General features: G+C 42.1%; 1 pseudogene; it reads left to right on the forward strand.

Moving 5' to 3' along the window:
* Positions 1-5,570, forward strand: part of LOC114570558 (V-type proton ATPase subunit B, brain isoform-like) — a 23,554-nt pseudogene extending 17,984 nt beyond the window's left edge.
* Positions 5,571-6,925: the final 1,355 nt, after the last annotated feature.

The raw sequence follows: 6,925 nt of genomic DNA on the forward strand, positions 1-6,925 counted from the left end.
CTTGTTTCAGTTTAACCTAATTCCCACATTTCCTCCTTTGACTTTAATATCGTTTTGTTAGATCGTTTGTTCATTCATTCATTCATACAGTAGGCTAGGCTAGTGTTGTAGGGGTGAACTAGCCAGCTAGCAAACTGCACACGATGGCAGACAATACTAATATTGTCGACCTGATTTTGGCGAAGCCATTTGAAAGTCTTCCTTATGAGGAGAAACTTAGAATTAAACAGCAGGGTTAACACTTGATTGACAGATTGATTTAGTGCAAAAGACAGGACAAAGTAACAGGTCTGTTCAGCTCTACTGGCATGACAAAGTTAGCTGGCTGTGCTGTGACAAAGAAAATATACTGCTGGCCATTCCTCTTGATGAAACCTTCCCATGGATATTATAAATTATTATAATAATGATATTATTATTATATACTTACATTATTGCATTAATATTATATATATATATATATATATATATATATATATATATATATATATATATATATATATATATATATATATAATATTAACATAAATAAATGGACAATTTGTATGATGTAGGCCAAAAATGAGCTTCCCCTCTTTGAATGACCACCAGCCGCCACTGGTCTGAACGTAGCCTTATAGACAAGAAGTGTGCAAGCCGGTTCACTGTAAGAAGTTCACTTTTTGTTTTACTTATATGATAAACTGTGTAATATTTAGCACCCTACATTTCCGTTGAGTGAATTATTAAATTCAGGGACTGAAGTTGCAACATTTAATAAGACAAGTGTCTTCTTTAAATCTCTCCTTTTATCATTGAAAACATGTATGTTTATGCTTATTTTAAGCACTGTATGAACAGTGCTATATAAATAAATTGCCTTGCCTTTGTTGTTATTTTTTATGATTACTTTTCCTTTTCTCTCTTTCTTTACTCTTTCTTTTTCTCTTATTTGATTGTTCCTTTCTTCTGTCCCTTTTTCAAGTTGTATTGAATGCTACAGATTGTTGAATTATTCTAGGGAACCCAACATGCCGAGCCCCTGGACGGGTTTCTGGGTTTTTACGTTATCGAAATACGTAAAATAAATTTTACGAAATCCAAATCAAATCAGCCTTGGCTGTCGGAAGAACGACAGCCAAGGCTGATCGCGTCTTGTTTCTCTTTTTTTTGTCCAGATCTATCCTCCGATCAACGTGCTGCCGTCCCTCTCTCGTCTCATGAAGTCTGCCATCGGGGAGGGGATGACCCGTAGGGACCACTCGGATGTCTCCAACCAGCTCGTAATCTCACACACACGCGCACATACACACACACACACACACACACACACACATATACACACACACACACACACACACACACACACACACATATACAAGATTTGGGCTACTTTTCCTGCATTTTTGCCAGGTTATTTTGATGGTTTTGACACTTTTTTAACATATATTTTGTCGCTTTTTTAAACGTTTTTGTGACGTGTGTGTGTGTGTGTAGTATGCGTGCTACGCCATAGGGAAGGACGTCCAGGCCATGAAGGCGGTGGTGGGGGAGGAGGCTCTGACGGCTGACGACCTGCTCTATCTGGAGTTCCTCACCAAGTTTGAGAAAAACTTCATCGCCCAAGGTACACTGGGGCAATCAAACGGCCCATTTGCGCGTCATCCTGTTGTGGTCTTTAAAAGTACTCAGGGTGACCTCTGATGCACAGAAAGTTAAGCTTAAGTCATACAAATAGTTTAGGCTTTCATGGCATAGAGGTGCGTTGTTTGAAGGTTGTGAGATTAGGAGAGGAAGTTGCTCCACAGTTTCTGTCTAAAAAACACAGGAGAGAATAAAGACACAGGGAAAACTTAGATCAGGGTTCATTTTCAGATGAGATCTTGGTGGACCAGCTCTGACTTAAATATCTGTTGCCAGGGAAACTTAGTCTCTGTTTGTGAATCCACAGCTGTGTTGTAATAGCCGGGTTGACACCAGACCCTTCTCAGCTGTAACTGAGAGTGGGTCTGTGGGAAGCTTCATTCACAGCGCATTTCCAAAGGGCCGTCACCAACGGACGTGGCTCAAATGCCTCTGGGCGCAATTGGATAGTCCTTCAACCAATCAGACCAACGATCAGGGTGACGTAGCAGCGTCAGCAGCATCAACGGGCTGCTGCGCTTCGGTGGCCGTCATGTTGAATGTGAAGAAGAAGCTGCTCGCCGTCGCTGCGCTATCGTCATCGTGTACAGCCAGACTCAGCGGTTTTGATTGGTGCCTCAATTTGGAAAAACTGGAAATGGGCTTGATTGGGCTCTTGGCCAGACTGACTTGCAGAGCAAATCTCAAATTTGCCGGAAGTTCGTCAGGATTTTCCCAGGCTGGTGTTGTAACCTCTTTTGCTGGACTTCAGTAAATTTGCTTAACTGAACTCTTCGTCTCAGATTGATCCTAGTCCATCCATCCATCTTCATCCGCTTATCCGGTGTTTGGTCGTTGGGGGAGCAGCTCCAGCACGGGACCCCAAACTTCCCTTTCCCGAGCAACATTAACCAGCTCTGACTGGGGGATCCCGAGGCGTTCCCAGGCCAGGTTGGAGATATAATCCCTCCACCTAGTCCTGGGTCTTCCCCGAGGCCTCCTCCCAGCTGGACGTGCCTGGAACACCTCCCTAGGGAGGCGCCCAGGGGGCATCCTTACCAGATGCCCGAACCACCTCAACTGGCTCCTTTCGACGCGAAGGAGCAGCGGCTCTACTCCGAGCTCCTCACGGATGACTGAGCTTCTCACCCTATCTCTAAGGGAGACGCCAGCCACCCTCCTGTGGAAACCCATTTCAGCCGCTTGTACCCTGGATCTCGATCTTTCGGTCATGACCCAGCCTTCATGACCATAGGTGAGGGTAGGAACGAAAACTGACCGGTAGATCGAGAGCTTTGCCTTCTGGCTCAGCTCTCTTTTCGTCACACCGGTGCGATAAATTGAATGTCATCCGCACCCGCTGCGCCGATTCTCCGACCAATCTCCCGCTCCATTGTCCCCTCACTCACGAACAAAACCCCAAGGTACTTGAACTCCTTCACTTGGGGTAAGGACTCATTCCCTACCTGGAGTAGGCACTCCATCGGTTTCCTGCTGCGAACCATGGCCTCAGATTTAGAGGTGCTGATCCTCATCCCAACCGCTTCACACTCGGTTGCGAACCGATCCAGTGAGTGCTGAAGGTCGCAGGCCGATGATGCCATCAGGACCACATCATCTGCAAAGAGCAGCGATGAGATCCCCAGCCCACCGAACCGCAACCCCTCCCCACCCCGGCTACGCCTCGATATCCTGTCCATAAATGCTACAAACAGGATTGGTGACAAAGCGCAGCCCTGGCGGAGGCCAACCCTCACCTGAAACGAGTCCGACTTACTGCCGAGAACCCGGACACAGCTCTCACTTTGGTCGTACAGAGATTGGATGGCCCTGAGAAGAGACCCCCTCACCCCATACTCCCGCAGCACCTCCCACAGTATCTCCCGGGGGACCCGGTCATACGCCTTTTCCAGATCCACAAAACACATGTAGACCGGTTGGGCATATTCCCAGGCTCCCTCCAGGATCCTTGCGAGAGTGAAGAGCTGGTCCGTTGTTCCACGACCAGGACGGAATCCGCATTGTTCCTCTTCAATCTGAGGTTCGACTATCGGCCGAACCCTCCATTCCAGCACCTTGGAGTAGACTTTACCAGGGAGGCTGAGAAGTGTGATACCCCTGTAATTGGCACACACCCTCTGGTCCCCCTTTTTAAAAAGGGGAACCACCACCCCGGTCTGCCACTCCTTTGGCACTGTCCCAGACTTCCACGCAATGTTGAAGAGATTGATCCTTGTGTTCTTGTAAACTTAAGTCCAATTAAAGAAGGCGCAGGAATTAATTAATAGGAGTCAGATTTGACAAGCCTTAGTGACTCATTTGGACAAATTTCCGCAACACTACCCTCAAGCAAATATCAGAATAGTGGATTATATAAAATAGCATAGAATGCGGATATAAACGCATTACCTGTTCATGAGAATGCGTTGCCATGAAAACAAGAATGAAATAGCTTTCAGTGTGGTATTAAAAACCTTTAAAAAACATGTGAACCCATCACCGTGTCAGCAGTAGGGTTTGGTATCATTTGGATTTTTACAACTCCAATGCCAAACCGTTACTTTTAAAACCAGTCCGATTCCTAAACCGATTCTTTAAAGGCGCGATCACGTGCAGTGAATGGTTAATATGCTTTTACCTCCATTTTGGTGAGCCCAGAAGGAAAGTATGGCATTTTAAAAGTAGCCTACATTTGGTTAGCTAGCTAACGGTAGACTACAGAGAATGTGTAATATTTTTACGTCCGTTTCGGAGCGACAGAGGGAAAATATTTCAGTCGACACATTAAGTGGAACCGAAATGAGGAACTGAAATTTGTTCTAATCCGGTCCGATTTCTGGCCGTTGCGTAGGAACTGGTTCCCTAGTGGAACTGGGTTTCGGTACCCAACCGTAGTCAGCAGTAAGTGGGTTAACTGATGTGTGTTTGTGTGTCCAGGCGCCTACGAGAACCGCAGTGTGTTTGAGACTCTGGACGTCGGATGGCAGCTGATGAGGATCTTCCCCAAAGAGATGCTGAAGAGGATTCCTCAGAGCACCTTGGCTGAGTTTTACCCGCGAGAAGCTAAACGTTAACCAAACACACACTCGCTTTCAGTTTCCCCCGCGAAAAACCAAACATTAACTGAACAAATTCACACACTCGTCTCCACCGGTTGTGCCGCTTCCATCTGTTGTCTCAGACTACATTTACATTGATACGTTTTGGTTTGAAAAGGAATATATTCTACTACATTTCTCCCTCTCATTCCCCCTGCTCTGGTGTTTCCTCCTCTCATTCCCCCTGCTCTGTTGTCCCCCCCCCTCTCATTCCCCCTGCTCTGGTGTGGACAGAGATCGCTTTTGTCTCAAACTGCCTTAAAAAATGAAAGCTTTTTCTGCTTTTTTTTAAAACAATTTTGTCTCATTTAAAAAGAGTTTGGCGCCGTTTCTGGTTAAAAACGTCTGAATGAATGATGATGACATTTTGAATATTGTGTCATGCCTATCATTTGCAAATGATGCGACATAAAGTCAACAGATAAAGAAAAATAATTCACATAACTTTCACAACCAGCCTTTCAAACCTTCATGTCTTAACGTTAACCTCCTGGAGGAGTCACAGGAAAAGCTCATTAAATAGTCCATCTTGCCTCTTTTTCCCACGCTTCGGAGTTAAAGTCAGCAACAACAACATTTTGGGAAACATGCTTCTTTCCCTTTCTGGCGGTCCGGCACAACCCCCCCTGCAGAAACCCTCATCTTGATTTTACCGACTTAATTAATTTAACTAGTTGAATATCTTTGATTTTACTTCTTACTATTGATACATTAGTTGTGCTTCTATTCTATCTATTGTTTTTATTAATGTGTGTAAGGTGTCCTGAAAGGCGGCAACAAATGAAATGTATTATTATTATTATTATTATTATTATTATTGTAAGAGACCCAAATCCACATACGGAGGCAGGTTTCCAAAACACAGGATTTTCATTCTGCATAGGCGTAATTTCAAAATTAATTAAAATAATCAAAACTGGCCATGCAACAACCCCCTCTGACCCCCCCACCCAAAAACAAACAAAACAAACAACAACAACATAAACAATTTCCTTCACATAAATAAAGACATTTGCAGCATAAATTGCTGCAAAAACATTCCCCAGAATGCAGAAAATTATGAGTTTGATGTGATATGATTTTGCTCAAAAGTGGAGAACTCAACCCCTCCCCCATGTTGAACCCCAGGTTACGCCCTTGCACCCCGGAGACTAGTGTTCATGTCCCAGAATGGCTTATTTGAACTTTTTTCTAATCTTAACCAAGTTGCTTTGGTGCCTAAACCGGTTCCGTAACGGCTGCTGATTTGCAGCGTTAAATAGAACGTATTATCATATTTCATTGAGCTATAGTATGAATTCTTTTAATCTTGTGCCAGAAGATTGAAGTGTTTGATGTTGTCTGTGAATGTGTTATCTTTTAAAAGTCTGTAAAAGATGTTGAATGTATTCATGTTTTGAGCAGCTTGCATGCGTCGTCGTTGAATTTTTTCCTGTCGGTGCCTCTAGTGAAATATGATATAAAAGCTGCTGTGATCAGATTTGTTGTTTAAATATCGGCTTCAGAATGAAGTATTAACGGGTTATTCATTGGACAAGAATCATTTAATATTTGTTCCTGAAATGCATATAAATAAATAAATAAACACATCATCTGCAAACACTACGTTTCAAGTCTTTACTACATTCAGTGCTGGATAGTTTTATTTATATTAATATGTTTTATAATCCACGTTACAAAGTGCTTCACAAAACAGAAAAAAAAGAAATAGGTAAACATATATATATGTATGTGTATATATATTATATTCAAATATATTTACACACATATGATATATAATATATATGTATGTATATATTTTGTCACGTTTTTCCAAGTTTTTGTCACTTTACTGGACGTTTATTTATATATATAAATAAACGTCCAGTAAAGTGACAAAAACTTGAAAAAACGTGACAAAATATATATATATATATATATATATATATATATATATATATATATATATATATATATATATATATATATATATATATATATATATATATATTTGTGTGTGTGTATATGTATATATATATTTGTGTGTGTGTATATGTATATATTATAAACATGTGTGCAAAACGTAAAAGTAGTATGAAAAGAAAATACATTATACGTCATTTTGACACTTTGGGCCCAATTTGGACATTTTCACTTAGGGGTGTACTCACTTTTGTTGCCAGCGGTTTAGACATTAATGGCTGTGTGTTGAGTTATTTTGAGGGGACAGCACATTTACACTGTTA

Source organism: Perca flavescens, chromosome 16 (genome assembly GCF_004354835.1).
Source record: "Perca flavescens isolate YP-PL-M2 chromosome 16, PFLA_1.0, whole genome shotgun sequence".
NCBI lineage: Eukaryota > Metazoa > Chordata > Actinopteri > Perciformes > Percidae > Perca > Perca flavescens.